The 17169-nt window shown below is 43.9% G+C and overlaps 1 long non-coding RNA gene across 2 annotated transcripts; it reads right to left on the bottom strand.

Moving 5' to 3' along the window:
• Window positions 1–10517: 10517 nt before the first annotated feature.
• Window positions 10518–16950, bottom strand: Gm40314. 2 transcript variants are annotated; one of them, XR_868467.1, is made up of 3 exons: window positions 16891–16950; window positions 12103–12378; window positions 10518–10899 (listed from the first exon to the last, which is right to left on the bottom strand). It is a non-coding gene; the product is annotated as a predicted gene, 40314 (long non-coding RNA). The 2 variants fall into 2 exon arrangements; XR_868466.1 differs by lacking the exon at window positions 16891–16950 and adding an exon at window positions 14818–15088.
• Window positions 16951–17169: the final 219 nt, after the last annotated feature.

Consider the following 17169-nt stretch of genomic DNA (forward strand, 5'->3'; position numbering starts at 1 on the left):
CATGCACAGAGACCAGGAAGGGTCCCCTCCATGCCATTTTGGTAAGTCCATTTCATAGTTAAACAGGAAGCAGCACTGGGAAGCAGATAGCAAATCCTTCAGGGTTTGAGTTTGGTTTTGTTTGCTTGTTTTGTTTTGTTTTGTTTTGTTTTCAGGAAGACCAGGGTCATCCTTAGATGCACTCTGAAGAAGGGATTCCACTGACTGACTCCCTCTTTTTTCTTTCTTTCTTTCTTTCTTTCTTTCTTTCTTTCTTTCTTTCTTTTTTCTTTTTTTTTTTTTTTTAAATAAATAAATGACCTTAAAGAGTCTGGCAGTTGTGGGAGGCAGGGTTTTATGAGCTAATCACACCCCTGGGGGGAATTTGGTTGTGAGTAGTGTAGTCTCACCCTAGGGGTGTGATTAGACTCTGGTAACCACACCCACCCGTCATGCTTTATTTCTTAACTAATAAATCACTACAAATGATGCGATCCGCAGAGCTATCTATCTCAGGCCCCTCCTTGGACACACAGGCAGCCCCCTCTGGTGAAACCAGTGGAGAAGAGAGACATTCTCTGGATCGATGTGTGCCAATCTGCCCTTTGAGATAAAAATTTTTAAACTGGGGTGTGGTTTAGACATGTCTCTTTTCCCTTTCAACTACGAAGCTGTTATAAAGGGCCACTAAACACTTCGTGCCCTTTGCGATTCTATCCATATTTTGGCATCCCAGAGGAGCACCCATTCTGGCATTGAGAGGACTCTGGCTAGATTGAAACCTGACTTTTCCCTGGGAATGCTGGTCATTTGTGATGTAGGGTTAGCCAGGAGCAGGCCTTTGTGTGGTCAGTCTTTATCAGGGCATTGCTGGGGCTAGCGCACGTGCTCCTAAAGGTCTCTGCATAGATTCCATGTCACTCCTATTGTCCTTTATTCCTTTGGCCTCATTTTCTCTCCCTCACACCCTGTTCCATCTTCCTCAGGGAAGCATTCAGTTGTGTTAGCTTTACCTAGTCTAATTGACAGGCTCCATTGTTGTGTTCCTAAAACTTTTGTTCAGATGGCCTTTATCCCTCCAAACTCAGAATGCTAGGCCCATTTCAAAAAAAAAAAAAAAAAAAAAAAAAAAAAGGAAAAAAAAAAGATTTTTCAAACTGACCCCCATACAGGGCAGTGGAGAGAGAGAGAGAGAGAGAGAGAGAGAGAGAGAGAGAGAGAGAGAGAGAGAGAGAGAACACGCAATGATTAACCTAAGAAGACAGGGAAACTTACAAACACCATTCTCTTCAAATTGCTTAGGGACAAGAAAAAAAGACTCTTGCAGTTTACAAAGGGAATGAATAGATACATTAAAACAGTGATACAATCTGTACTTTTGGTCACTCCATGCAAATTTTGAAAATCTTATGCCAAATATGGGGAGATATTTATAGGGGTAGAAGGTGTACATTGGTAGAAGGAGTGAATCTCAGCTTCAATGTCACCCCTGAAAGGTTCAGCAGGGCTATCTGGACAATTTCACTCAATATCCAGAACTGATTTGGCAATTCTGAGCAGGGCTTACTTAGCAGGGCTTCCTACTCACAGGAGGTGCCCACTGCCTTTTGGAGATGAAGCTAAGGGGACCGGGTGAATTGTCACTGGAGGAGGACCAGTATGGACCTCCGTGTTTTTCCGCTAACTGGAGAATTTGGCTTCAGGGTTACTCGGCATTAGACTTGAAAGGAAAGGTCACACTGCTGGTTTCTCTAGAGAAATATTTTGGCTAACAGATGACACTGTGAATTTAAATGTTGATTATTGCTTATTCTGGGCCTTAAATTATACTCTAAGTACAAAAGTGTGCCAAACTACCCTCAGGCTCAGAGGCACACATCCTTGCTTAACAGCAATCACCATCAAGGAACTGAGAAGTGAGGGTCACACCTATTAACCTGTTATGTTTCCATGGAGATGGAATGGCTAGCCAGTTCACAAAGTACAACAAAGTAACCTGTTGTCTTTGCCTCTGTGTGGAGGGGTCGGGGGAGCTCTCCATTTGTAACAGGGATGGAAAAGTGAACATTTATATTCCTTCTTTGTTTGACTTCTCCTAGGGTGCCTCGCCTTTTAACCTCTGGTTTCCTAGAAACATACCTCTTCATGTACCTTTTGTTTAAGGCCTAATTTTTCTGTAACAGGTGCTCAGTTGTAACTGTGCTATATCCTTCCTGGGACCAACAGTGTTACCCATGGCAGCATAAGGGACACTTCGTTTGAAGATGGGAGATAGGTTCACTCATATTCCTTCAAAGATCAAAGAGGAAGAGGACTTTCATTTGGTTAGGACTGGTTTGGGGGGTTCCTTCTCAGTACAAACAAACAAACCTCTTCCCAAGGACATGACTCTACTCAGTGATGATTCAGAGCCACGCTGTCCTGAATCTACTGTGGTAGTTTATGTGTTGGAAGGTGGAATTGGGAAGATCAGGAGTTAGGTACTAATGAGTTTGAGACCCACCTGGGCAGCATAAAGTCCCGCCTCATTAAAAAAAAGAAAAGAAAAGAAAAGAAAAGAGAAGAGAAGGGAAGGGAAGGGAAGGGAAGGGAAGGGAAGGGAAGGGAAGGGAAGGGAAGGGAAGAAGGGAAGGGAAGGGAAGGGAAGGGAAGGGAAGGGAAGGGAAGGGAAGGGAAGGGAAGGGAAGGGAAGGGAAGGGAAGAGGGAAGGGAAGAGGGAAGGGAAGGGAAGGGAAGGGAAGGGAAGGGAAGGGAAGGGAAGGGAAGGGAAGGGAAGGGAAGGGAAGGGAAGGAAAGGAAAGGAAAGGAAAGGAAAGGAAAGGAAAGGAAAGGAAAGGAAAGGAAAGGAAAGGAAAGGAAAGGAAAGGAAAGGAAAGGAAAGGAAAGGAAAGGAAAAAGTGCCAAACTGAAAACAAACAGCAAACCCTTTGTCTCTACTTAGGGGCAGTGAGACCCAGCCAATGGTGGGCACTTCGTTATCTATAAAGAAAACAAAAAAGGCCAAATGCATCCATGGGATGCTATTTATGGTCCTGTTAAGGAAGCTTGCAGCAGGCACTGAAGAGGGGAAGCATACAAGGGTTCAGGTGTAGCTCAGACATTGCAGCTTCGTGAATCTGAAAAGTCTGTGGTGGTTTAAATAAGCTTGGCCCATAGGAAGGAAAGGTCACTATTAGGAGGTGTGGCCTTGTTGGAGGAAGTGCAGAACTGTGCAGGCAGGCTCTGAGGTCTCCTAGTGCTCAAGCTCTGCCCAGTGCGGAAGAAAGTCTCCTTCTGGTTGCCTTTGGATCAAGATATAGAACTTCCACTTCCCTCCCCAATAACGTGTCTGCCTACACACTGCCATGCTTCCTGCCATTATGATGATGGCTGAACCTCTGAAACGATACGCCAGCCACAATTAAGTGTTGTTCTGGTGGGCATGGTGGGCATGTGGTCATAGTGTCTCTTCACAGCAATGGAAACCCTAACTAAGACAAAGTCCTTGAGACTTTATCGGTTTTTGTTGGTTTTGGTTTTGGTTTTGGTTTTGGTTTTGGTTTTGGTTTTGGTTTTGGTTTTGGTTTTTTCCAGATGGGGTTTCCCCATGTCTGTAGCCCTGGTTGTCCTGGAACTCACTCTGTAGACCAAGCTAGACTCAAACTCAGAGATTGGCCTGCCTCTGCCTCCTAAGTGAGCCTTTATTCTTTTTTTTTTTTTTTTTAAGATTTATTTATTTATTATATGTGAGTACACTGTAGCTGTCTTCAGACAGACCAGAAGAGGGAGTCAAATCTCATTACAAATGGTTGTGAGCCACCATGTGGTTGCTGGGAATTGGACTCAGGACCTTCGGAGGAGTAGTCAGTGCTCTTAACCTCTGAGCCATCTCTCCAGCCCTGAACCTTTATTCGTGAGGGGAAAAATAAAGATAAGGCAATGTGGAGAAGAGAGTCTCTATAACACAGGATCAAATTACAACGCTGACACCGCCCCTTTGTTACCTGCATATTCTGATGCTCAGGCACCTTCCACGTGCTGTGTGGATTCTCTTATTGAACCTTTTCAAAGCCCATTGGTAGAGTACTTAGGAAGAGACCGCATGTTGAGAAGCCTTTTGTAACCTTATGACTATATGATGTAATATGATGGTGCTCTCTTGGTGGGAAGATCCAACTTAAATTGGTTTCTTCCTTATTAGCCCTTCATGGTTCTGCAAAGCTCTCCTACGCACATGCTGCCCACAGCTCATAGCCAAAAAGCAGAGACTCTAAGATTTACATTTTGCTCTTTTAATATCAATGTCTTTGACTTTTCATCTATACCGAATGGGTCCTAGTCTGTTGCGAATTAGGTTAACACATTGGTACTCAATTGACCTATAGTTTTTTTTTTGTTGTTGTTGTTGTTTTTTTAAAGATTTATTTACTCTATGTATGTGAGTACACTGTCTTCAGACACACCAGAAGAGGGCATCAGATCCCATTATAGATGGTTGTGAGCCACCATGTGGTTGCTGGGAATTGACCTTTGCAAGAGTAGTCAGTGCTCTTAACCACTGAGCCATCTCTCCAGTCCCAGACCCATAGTTCTTGCTATACAAAATGTGATCCACCACATTAGCTTCCCCCAAACTAGGGAAAATTTCAGAGTTGAAAAAAAAAAAAAAACCAACCCCCTTTTTTCTATCTCTAAGTCTGGTGTCTATATTCTGACCACTATGAGGTTCATCTCTTCCCAGGCCAGCAGTCAAACCCAGAGCCTGTGAAACGTGCTCATTTATTTAGCTTTAAAGGCCCCAGACTTGATAAAATGTGGGATGGCAATTCTAAACTTTAGGGTGTATCTCCTGAGTCCCTGTTTCTATAGCAACTGCTCTCTGTAGCACTTTTTGAAAGGGACAGGACAGGGATAACTTGTCCTCTGTACCTCTGATGAGTACCTCCTATCTGAGGGCTTGATGCTACTGCTAATTGTCATAGTTCCCTTGCATTTAAATCCTGTTCTGAACAGTAAATACAGTGCTTGTCCCGTTTGCCTTACAGAGGACCCCTCAGGACCTTGCTCATCCACCTGGCTCTGAAGCAGGATTATACATAGAGGAATACTTCTTGTGTGTCCTCTCTCTCTCAGGTCCATCTGACAGAGGTCAAGAGCAGTTATGGTGTGTGGTTGTAGCTCTAGTATAAGTTTTAGTGAAATTAAACTTAATTTCTTTAGAGGAGCTTTTTTTTTTTTTTTAATGACAGATTTTTAAAAATTTCTTAGGCCTATTTGTTCTTGGTTTCCATGAGAGGACTGCCCCCTGGTGGACAAGAATTACCAATTCACATGAAAATTTTTGCTTCAATCACCTTGAATGATTTTGTTTGTTTAATTTTTGTTTGTTTGTTTTGTCTGGGGTTGATATTAATTATATTCAAATGGACAATGGGAATTGAATACGTGGTGTGTAGATTCCATTAACATATGTCTCAAATATTCCTGTAAGTGTTTCAGAACATCCTCTGGTAGGAGGGTCTTAAAATCTTTGCACATGAAATTCTTACTGGACTGTCGTGGCTGGAGGCTTATGAGTTCTAATCTGTAGGTCAGTCACAGACACGTAGTCTCCATAGATCAACCATTGTCGCACAACCAGGACACGGTATGGAGTGGAATATATATGGATGCCAAACGCTGCTTTTTGGAATAATCATACTGAATATACACCAAGTACCCTGGGCATCTAAATTTATTTCCCTTCTCCTGTGAGACAAGCTTGGCAGCTGTCACCCTCGTGTGGTTGAAGAAACCAAGAACTGTCACGTTAGGAAATGATATCACTGGAATTTAAGGCTGGGTAATTCGGTTTTAGAATACATACTTTTGACTTTTTGCTCACGAGTCTCAGAGCACTTCAGGATTTCACAAAACCTGCATGAGAGCATCGCTGCCCATTAGGCTGTACCATCAGTGTCAGTAATGTGGCAGAGTGGAACTTAGCTATGGCAGACCTCCCCTCTGCCCTTCCTGGTGTCTCCCACCATCTTCTTCGATACTCCTCAGAGCACTGTACATATAAGGAATGCCGAGAACTGACTCTCGTCAGTGAGATTGGGTTAATTAATAGGTTTTCCAAACACTGCAGCTCTCAGCTTATCTGCTCTCCTTTCTTTTAAAAAGAAAACCGCAGTAGATCCTACACAATCAAAAGGCAAATATTTGGCTCTTTCCATTCGGAACAGCACACGCTATGTGCTATGCACTTAGAATGTATGGTTCAGCCAGGCAGTGGTGGCCCACGCCTTTAATCCCAGTCCTTGGGAGGCAGAGGCAGGCAGATTTCTGAGTTCGAGGCCAGACTGGTCTACAGAGTGAGCTCCAGGACAGCCAGGGCTACACAGAGAAACCCTGTCTCGAAAAACACATCTGGTTCACTGCAAAGCTCTCCCAAGTCAAGGAAGCTACGGGTCTACGTTCTTCTCTGAGGCAAATTTTCCTGTTTGTGTTCCTGTGAGCCAGGTCCACATTTCTACACATAATCCCTTAAAGGAGTTCCTTGAAAATGGGACTGGTGGAAATCAGAAAAGGTTTATTGAAAATCACTTAACTCAAGTGGGGCAGTGGTGGCACGTGCCTTCGGCTCCAGCACTTGGGAGGCAGAGGCAGGTCAGCCTCTGGGTTTGAGGGAAAATTGATCTACAGATTAAGTTCCAGGACAGCTAGAGAGCTATGCAGGGAAATGCTGTGTCAAAAGGAGGAGGAGGAGGAGGAGGAGGAGGAGGAGGGAGGAGGAGGAGGAGGAGGAGGAGGAAAGATGGACAGGGAGAGAAAGGGGGAGGGAGAGAGAACAAAAGAACTAAAGAATGAAAGAAGAATACTCCAATTAGCATGGCTACACCTGTAATCTCACAGGCAGGAGGCAGGAGCAGAGGAATCTTATTTGAGGCCATCCCGGATGACACAATGAGACACTGCTTAAAGAAAGAATAGGAAAGAAAGTAGAGGAAATTTACCAAACTCACGTTCCAGAATGAGTCCTGTTCAACTGGCAGTGGCTGGTGAGCGAGCGTATCCAGTCCCGAAGCATTCCCTTCCTGAGTGACTTATATCATTCCTGCCCTACACAGTCGTGATATCTGCTTGAGTCTCGGGCCCTTGAGGCCTTGCTTTCCCACCCAGAGCGGAGCCCATCCACACCACAGCTCTTGAGCTCTCTCAACCTGCTGCCTCAAGGCCTCAATCTTTTCAAGGGCGGATCTCCATTTTGAAGGGTAAGTCCTCTGTCTGGAACTAAAACCAGATCCGCTATTATATAAAATCAAGAAATTTTGGCAAGTTCCAACACTCTCTGTTTAGTACTACATGGCCTTAAATACTGGCATGTGGGCCTCCCTACCTGGAGCAGTGCTCCATCCAGTAAGTGGTAGTGAAAGATGTTGGAAGTTGCCAGGCTGTGGTAGCGCTCGCCTTCAATCCCAGCACTTGGGAGGCAGAGGCAGGCGGATTTCTGAGTTCGAGGCCAGCCTGGTCTACAAAGTGAGTTCCAGGACAGTCAGGGCTATACAGAGAAACCCTGTCTCGAAAAAAACCAAAAAAGAAAAAAGAAAGATAGCTCCGTGAGTAAAGATGCTTGCATCCACCCTGACAATCTGAGTTCAATCCACAAGACCCAAATAGTGGAGGGACAGAACAAATTTCTGGCAGTTGTCCTCTGACCTCTACACATGGTTGACAAACATGTGGCTGCACTCATACATACATGATCATGCAGGGGCACAGAGAGAGTGGGGTGGAGAAGGGGGGTGGAAGAGAGATTGTGTGTGCGTATGTGCGCGTGAACGTCTTTGTGTTTGTGTGTGTGTATGTGTGTGTGTGTGTGTGTGTGTGTGTGTGTGTGTGTGTGTGTGTGTGTAAATAAAGCTTAATTTGTGAAATTTCGAAACATTTGAAGACTGTACACACAGGCTGGGACAGTAGCTCCATCGGGAGAGATGGCTTTGATGCATAAATGAATGCCTGGGGTCAATCCCCAGCACAGTGTAAATCAGGCATGGTAGCGCACACCTATAATCCTATGGTTTTCCAGGTGGAATGTAAAACAAAGTAGACCAGCAGGAGGATCAGAAGTCCAGAGACATCCTTCGGTATGTAGTGAATTCAAGACCAGCCTAGAGTACATTAGTCCGTCTCAAAAGCAAAAGCAAAGACTCTAACCTACCAGCACACACAACAGAGGTACTTTTCACAATGTCATGAAGAAGTTCCTCAGGTGACCTAAAGCGATTGAGAGTTTCAAAATACTTTCTGGTGTCTCTGTATCTGCCTTCATTAATAATCAACATTGACCTGTCATTGCTTTTTGCGAAAGAAAACACTATTTAACTAGTATTTGTCTGTTTAGACTTTTTTTTTGTTCTCCAAGTTTAAAGCAAGCAAGCGAGCCCTTCAGCCGACAGTACGACTTGAAGGCATTTCGATTTACATTGATATGAAAAATGGAATTCTGATCCCTGTCAAGCCTGAAGTACGGAGAAACGAAGTATGGAAGTATGAAAACAGCCTTTAATGACATCTCTGGCCCCCGACTCCACCCCGTTGCCATCTGCATTCACCCACAAGTGCATGCTTGAAATCAGGCTGTCTGGGTGTCTTGGACACAAAGGGACCCTTTGAAAAGACTGATTTGAGCATATGAGTGTCAAGAACCCCCCAGAACAGAGCCAATCCAAACCATGCTACAGTGTCTCCATTCAGAGGGCATCAATGTGCCTCTTTAGTGGTTTTACAGAATCCCAGGAAATCGTGATTACATGGCATTACCTTTTCATTGGCTGAAGAATGGAGGAAAAGCTTGCAAGTCCGCCTCACCATGTGAAAAAAAGTATTTTTGGTTCTGGTCATCTACTGCTGTTCTCTGATAAAAAAATTACACAGCAAATGCCTTTAAGACGCCACACAATTTTATATACAATTGTAGCTCAGTAGCTCGGGTGCTGGAGAGAGTACAGTTTCAGGGCAGACTGAAAAGAACTCCCAAACGGCTCTTGTTTTCAGGGAACAATCACTTAGTCAAGGACGGGGATTCGCAGCCATGATATGGAGAGTTTACTTTTGTTTCTTAGTGAAATGCTTCCCTCCAAGTTGAAGTAACTTGGGATTGACAGGAAAGCTATCTCTAAGTATTAACGGTATCATTAGTTGAGAACTTGTTTCAGAAGCGACTCAGAAGGAAAGCACTCAAAACTCATTGTGCTCTGATGGTGTGTGTAACGTTAGCCTGACTGTATTCTTTGTGTGTCAAGGATTTATTAGACATGAATAAAAAATCACCTAGAGCAATACCAAATTGTCAGTGTGTTCTAAGAGTGTTCGTTCCCATGACCCTAAATATCCATCAAGATTTGTTTTTGTTTTTGTTGTTGTTGCTGTTGCTGTTGTTATTGTTTGAGATAGAATCTCATATATCTCAGGCTGGGCTTGAACTCAGTAAGTAGCTAGGATGGCCTTGAACCCCTGATCCTTTTGCCTCCACCTCCTAAATGCTGAGATTATAAGCATGCACAAACATATCAGATGTATGTCGTGCTAAAGATCAAAGCCTTTGAGGTTTTGTGCATGCCAGGCAAATATTCTACCAACTAAGCTACATCCTCAGTCCTGCCCTCCAAGGTTTAAATAAGAAACCAAGGGCTGGAGAGATGGCTCAGTGGTTAAGAGCACCAACTGCTCTTCCAGAGGTCCTGAGTTCAAGTCCCAGCAACCACATGGTGGTTTACAGCCATCCATAATGAGATCTGATGCCCTCTTCTGGTACGTCTGAGGACAGCTACAGTGTACTCATGTATATAAAATATATAAATCTTTTTAAAAAGTAAAAAAAAGAGAAAGAAACCAAGGCAGAAATCTCACACAGTTATCAATGTGTTAGCAAATGTGACATTGAATGGTATGAAATCTTATGAGACACCTTTAAATGCTCCCAGCGTGTGTCCCTTGAATTTAGTGTGCTTAAGAGTTGCTTGGGAGCCTACCTAGTGTGCTCATGGCCCCCGGATTCTGTTACCAACACTGGACACAAGAATTTCTTGGATATAAAGATGACAGACACCTTCTGTCTATACATATTGAATAATTCTCCCGAGGTGTTGTGGTGGTTTGAATACGAATGGCCCCCATAGGCTCATATATCTAAATGCTTAGTCATTAGGGAGTGGCGTTGTCTGAAATAAACTAGGAGGTGTGGCCTTGTTGGAGGAAGTATGTCAAATGGGGGTGGGGTGGGGGTGGGCTTTGAGATTTGAAAAGCTCAAACCAGGTCCAGAGTCTGTCTCTCTCTGCTGCCTGGGGATCCAGATGTAGAACTCTCAGCTACTTCTGCCTTTGCGCCACCATGCTCCCTGCCATGATGGATAATGGACTAACCCTCTGAAGCTGTAAGCCAGCCCCAGTTAAATGCTTTCTTTTAGAAGTGTCACCACTCTAAAAGTGTTGCTGTCTCTTCACAGCAACAGAACAGTGGCTAAGACAAGGGGTCTGTGGCGAATTTGTAAATATAATAAACACTTTTTATTCAACTGTACTTCTCACCACATCTGAACTTCCAGGTTGTCTCCACATTGGCGAAGTGCATTTTTCTCATCCTGGTGAAATGAATCCAGCTCAGGTTTGAATAAGTCATTCTTTCTCTTAAATGGCCACTCCGTCATCATCCAGATAAGAATGACAGAGGAGATACGCTGTGGCAAGGTTGCATCACAGCCAGACACTGAAACAGATATGGACAGCAGGAGTGTTCTTCTCTGGATTATGCAGAATGTGTAAAACCGGCCTTTAGACTGTGCCTTGCTCTGAGTGACTCCGTCTTATAAGGACCCTTTGGCCCCATGTTGAGTGCAAATGGGGAGAGAGGCAGGATGGCTGCACAGGAGGAGGCAAGGGCTGATAAGTAGCTTAGTCCTAAAATGAAAAGGGAACTTTTAAAAAGGTACCATATACAAGTTTATCAAAAGTAGGCTGGGACCATGTAAGACCTTGAGCATATTAAAACCATAGCAGAGGGGATGGAGAGATGGCTCAGCAGTTAAGAGTACTGACTGCTTTTCCAGAGGACCCAGGTTCAATTCTGAGCACCCACGTGGCAGTTTACAACTATCTGTAACTCCAACATCGGACACCCTCGCACAGACATACCTGCAGGCAAAATGCCAATGCACATAAAAATAAATTATTTTAAAAACCATAGCAGCAAAGCCAGATCCAAGAACTTAATAAAAACAACAGACCAACGTAGATTATAGCCTGACCTCCTGAACAGGACACATGTGTGGTATGGGAGCACACACACGGCTTTGATCCCATTACTGGGGAAGCAGAGGCAGGTGGATTTCTGTGAGTTCCAGGTCAGCCCAGTCTAGATAGGGAGTTCCATCCAGGAAACCTTGTCTTTAAAAACAAAAAATGGAGGCCACCTAACGGAGATACCAAAGGCTTCACCACCCTGTCATCTAACTAATTGGTGCATGTGTGCATGTGTGTGTGTGTCTGTCTGTCTGTCTGTGTTTATCTCTGTGTATCTGTTTGTTTGACTCTGTCCCTGTCTCTGTCTCCCTGTCTCTCTGTCTGTCTGTCTGTCTGTCTGTCTGTCTGTCTGTCTGTGTGTTTGTCTCTCTCTGTGTCTGCATGCCAGCAGGCAGAGAGCTCCCAATAACCCCCAGGCCTTCAGCTCAGCTTCATCACCACTGTTTGACATGGCCTGTTCAAACTACTGTCCATCCCTCTGCCCCATCCATCTATCTGGTCCTGGTCTTGCACCTCATCTCCACAGTCCTGTCCCTCTAAAGCTTGACTGACCCCTGTGCCTGCCTCTGAAACCCAAGGCCAACTCTGATCTGTGACACCAGCAGCCCTCTAACTGGATTCCTTAATGTCTTACCTAAGCACTATAGCTGCTGTCTTTGCAATCCACCTTTGCTTCCAGTTTAAAAAAAAAAATCTTTGAATTGCATGGCTCCTTTAACTGTTTTGTAACCATTCTCTAACACACACATACACGCACACACACACACTAATGGTTAATTTTTCTGTCAACTTGGCATAGCTATAGTCATCTGAGAAGAGGGACCCTCAGTTGAAAAAAATGCCTTTATAAGATTGGCCTACCGTTAGCAAGTCTGAGGGGAGTGTTCTTGATTAATGATTAAAGTGGGAGGGGCCCAGCCCATTGTGGGTGGAGCCATCCTTAGGCTGCCAGTCCCGGGTTGTATGAAAAAGCACTCTGAAAATCCATGGAAAACAAGCCGGCAAACAGCACTCCTCCACGGCTTCTGCTTCAGTTCCTGTCTTCAAGCTTCTGCCTTGCGTTCCTGTCCCGACTTCCCTTCTAGATTGACAACACTGTCACAGCGGATGACAGCTGTGGAAGACGGAAGGAGGGAGCTGTGGAAGCCCGGAAAAGGAAATTAGGCTCGAATGACAAATTACAGATTTAGCTATCAAAATACATGTTGGAAACATTTAAAATCATGTTTTCATCCTCCATTCCAATATAAAAATATTACTATTATTTGTGATTTTAATTGTTCAATGTAAGCGGAAGCCACAAGACTTACAAACAAACTGGCAATTTTCATACAAGCTACGCACCCCGTGGCTGAGCGTGTGGCTCAGTGGTCAGAGTCTTGGCCAGCCTGTGTGAGGCCCTGGCTCAGTGGCTCAGTGGCAAGACTCTTGGCTAACATGGAGAGGCTTTGGGTTTGACGCTTAGAACTGTAGAAAAAGAAGTGTTGTGATTTGAGTAAGGATGTGCCTTCCATGGGACCAGCTAGGGCTAAATCGGGTCTGATGCAGATGCTTAAAGGAGAGCCGTGGCCTCTTCCTCAAAGCTGGCTCACTTCGCCGTATTTTATAAAGAGAGGGGTTCTCGTGTTCATTCCTAACTCAGGTCTGTTCGTGGAGGCACAATGACAGGACTTAAGGTTTAGGTAGTGAGGGAGGAAGTTACCACCGCACTTTAAGCCCCGCCCTTGATGGCCTCTTTCTTATCCTGGACTTTACTGTGGAACCTGAAAATGTTCTTTCTTTCTCAGTTCTTTGCTCAGCTTTTTTTATTTTTCCAGCTAAAACCAGACAGAGATGGGTGCTTTCTGTATGGAGACTCAGGGTAGAACTGAGCCACGGAAGCACCCGGAGAAATGCCTAAGCAGGTGGTTTGATTGCGAGGACCCTGTGACTGGGGGGTGGGTGGATGTGGCTCCAGCAGAGTTACACAAACCAAGGATGGCAGCGATGGCGCATCCTAGGACGATTCCAGAGCACGGGTGGTCATCGTTCTGTCTGTGTGGTTTTCTAGCCTCGCTCTCCTGGTGAACCGTTCTTTTTCCGTGCGTTCTCTCCCTTCATCTCTCATGTCTCCTTATCCATCACCGCCCCTTAGCGACCTTCCTGCTTGAGCCTTCCGAGTGCTGAGATTACAGTTGTGTGTCACTACACCGTGCTCAATAGTCTTTTAAAAAATGTTTTTTTCTCCTGGAAACAGATTTGAAAGCCCCTGGTTGTTACTAAGAATCCCACAATTCTCATCCGAGAATATCGACTTTGAGCCTTCTTTTCTTATAAGGACTAAGTGATCTTGCAGAGACTCCCCAAATGTTGCTACTGGCTCCACCTCCTAAATCCCATCTGCACTAACTGCACCCCATGCTGTAGATTGAGAAGGGCTAAAACAGACTGTTCACAACCCCGCAGAGCAGCTGTAATTAGAGGCAAGAGGAAAATGAGGTGACCTTACAAAAATCCCAAGTCCAAGGCTTTATCTCCTAGAGTGCCTTTCATGAATGGTACTTTTGGAGGCAGGGGAGTGACTCCAACTCTTGTTCTGAAAATTGGTTATTGAACTGTAATAGGAGTGGTAATTTTGGGGGGACTCAAAAGTTTATCCACTCAACATTAGCAGAGGAATGTGAAGTGTTGTGAGCCGGAGCCAATCTCCACGCACAGCCACAAAGCAGGTGTCTACATCACAGTTTGCAGCCAGGTGGAAGGGTCCCTCAGTGTGGTGGGACACAGTTCTCAAGTGTGTCCATAGCTGTTTTCTGTATGTTAAATTACCAACTAAATCGCATTAGCATCTCTCTGTCTCTATCATTCCCAGTCTTCTCAGAGGAGCTAGGCATTAAAATACAGTGCAAAAATGTATGATGTTGAAGAAATTAATGCATTCCTCTCCACATAGCAATGCATACACTCCATATTTCAATAGCAAAGGTCACGTATACAAGCAGTTTGATAGAACTACTCATTCCGTGTGTGCATGTCATGCTATACTGTGCTTTCCATGAGAGCAGAGATTTATTTTAAGTCTGTGTCCCCAGCACATAGTAGATGTCAAGTTAAATTTCTGTAGCTAGAAAAGATGGCTGTGGGGAAGTTTTGTGGAGAGAGGATGTTTGTGATATGGACATGCTGTTATTCTAAACATAACTCAGCTGCTGTTCTTATCAGTGAGCATTTCAGGATCAAAACAGGCTACAGTCTAGTCAGTATTGGGATGTGTGTGTGTGTGTGTGTGTGTGTGTGTGTGTGTGTGTGTGTGTATGTGTGTGTGTTTGAGAGCCGGAGATTGACATTGTATGTCTTCAGTCATTCACTCTGCCTCATTACCTCTCACTGCACCTAGAGCAGCTAGACTGGCTGGTCAGGGAGTTCTGGAAATCTGCCTGTCTATGCCTCTCCAGGGTTGGTTACCAGCTATGGTGCGATGGCCCCCCTCCCCCGTATTCTCTTTGAATACGTCATCCCCAGTGATGTCACTGTTTGAGTAGGCTTAGGAGGGGTGGCCTTGCTGGGGGATAACTTTGAGAGTTTGAAAATGCATACCATTTCTCCTTTGTTCTCTCCCCCTTCATGCAGATGTGAGCCCTCAACTTCCGGTTCCGGCAGCTTGATGACACACTTCCCCGCCATGACAATCGTATCCTCTGGAAACTTGGCCCAGATAAACTTGTTCTTCTGTAGGTTGCCACGGTCAGTCATGGTGTTTTATCACAGTGATAGAAAAGTGACTAAGACAGCAGCTGAGCCACCTCCTCAGCCCCTGCGCTGCTTGTGATTTCCCGATGAAAGAGAACAAATCTGTGAGCCTTATCTCAGGGAGGTTGCGCTGATTCATTGGTCCAGTCTCCCTTGAGGTCCTTCTGGTTACAGAGGGCTTATTCATTGGCCAAGGACTTGGGTTAGGCATTCTTGAATTTCTGCATATAAGTCAATGGAGAATATGGCTTGCTTTATGATATGACAGGATGTGAAGTAATGTTTTAATCTTGAGAGTGATTTCAGTAATACATAGGGCTTTTGAAACTTCTATGATCTTTGAATATCATCTCTGCATTTGAAGCAGTATTTCAAAGTACTGCTCAGGCAATTTATTTGTCAATTTATTTGTGAGTCTGCCATCTTGTACCTTCTTTGCATAATTAATATTGTAAACAATATTAATGATGTTCTTTGATATTGGACTTGGGAAGGAAAATCTAATTTTAAATGTATTCTGCAAATAATTTGATAGTTGATTCTGTAAATGTCACTTTTAATGTACTTATAATTATTTTCCAAACAACGCCTCTGGCAATAAGCCACATTCTATAGCAAATAATTTCTTTATCTTCTTGGATTAAATAAAACAACATATTTATCTCTGTCTTTGTTTGGATTTTACTTGCTGTGACTCACTTTGCCAGCCAAGTGAATTTTAAAATAAATAATAAATTTGTATGACCTTTTGTTTTCTCACTATATATGAAAAAGGAAAAAAAAAAGACTGAATGCAGACTTAAGAATATGAAATTCCTGAAAGCATCTTATTAAAATTCCAGAAGACAGACAATGGTACTCATTTCTTAGGACCGCCGTGACAAGGCTTTGAAAACAGTGTGGCTTAACTCAGCAGAAGCGAGTTGTCTCTAGCTCTGGAAACTCAAGCTAAAATCAGGTGTCAGTAGGCTGCCATCTCTCTGTCTGAAGCCTGGAAAGGCCTCTTTCTTATTTCTTCCTGGCTTTGGCTAGTTTGTCAGCAATCCTTGACACAACTTGCTTTGTAGATACACCCCAACATTCTTCTGTCTTCACCTGGCCATCTTCCTATAGGAAGCCCAGACGTGCTTGAATTAGGGATCTACCACGCTCCACTATGACTTCCCATAGAAAATCACATTGGCAATGACCCCATTTTCAAGTCCCATCTCATTCTGAGATACTGGGAGTAGGGCTTGAGCAGATATATTTTTTGAAAGTGGCTGGTCATGGTAGCATGCAACTATGACCCCAGCACTCAGGAGAAAGCTCAGTGAATCCAAGATCAGCCTGGTCTACATAGTGGCCAACCAGGGCTACATAGTGACAGCCTATGTTTATGAAAGAAAGAAAGAAAGAGAGAGAGAGAGAGAGAGAGAGAGAGAGAGAGAGAGAAAGAAAGAAAGAAAGAAAGAAAGAAAGAAAGAAAGAGGGAGGGAGGGAGGGAGGGAGGAAGAAAGGAAGGAAGAAAGAAAACCCCAAAAGGCATCAATTTATAATAACTATTTTCTATCAAAATTTAACAAATATTTGGATCTGGAGAGATGGCTCAAAGGTTAAGAGCACTGATTCACCTGTAACTTTGAAACTCAGGTCCCCCGCTTCTCAGAACAAACATTCATATTCAGGAACCAAACCACTAATGTCTAAGTAATGGTGCTTTCCCTTAGAAATGTGGTTCTTTTAGTCATAGGGAAAAAAAATTCTGATTTCTGTTAAGTAGATAACTGTGTGTTTGTGTTTCTATTTTTCAGAAATCCAAAAGCAACAAGCCCCCTCAAAGACAACAGAAAAGAGGGGGTCTGGAAGAGAGCTCAGTTGGCGGACATGCTCGTATAGTGAGTACTCAAAATCATAATGGCCAAGTAGGGTGGCTCATACCTGCAATCCCAGCTCTCAGTAGGTGGAGTCGGGATGATTGCTGTGAACTTGAGTCTAGCCTGGGCAACAGAGAAAGATCCTGCTCAAAAATGCTTTCATAATCTCTGGTAATATTTACTACATAATAATATTGACAATATTTTGTTAAATGCAGTATTTAAATTAATTCCACATGTTTCCCTTTTTTCTTCCTTTCTTTCTTCCTTCCTGTCTCTCTCTTTCTTTCTTTCTTTCTTTCTTTCTTTCTTTCTTTCTTTCTTTCTTTCTTTCTTTCTTTCT

Source organism: Mus musculus, chromosome 5 (genome assembly GCF_000001635.26).
Source record: "Mus musculus strain C57BL/6J chromosome 5, GRCm38.p6 C57BL/6J".
NCBI lineage: Eukaryota > Metazoa > Chordata > Mammalia > Rodentia > Muridae > Mus > Mus musculus.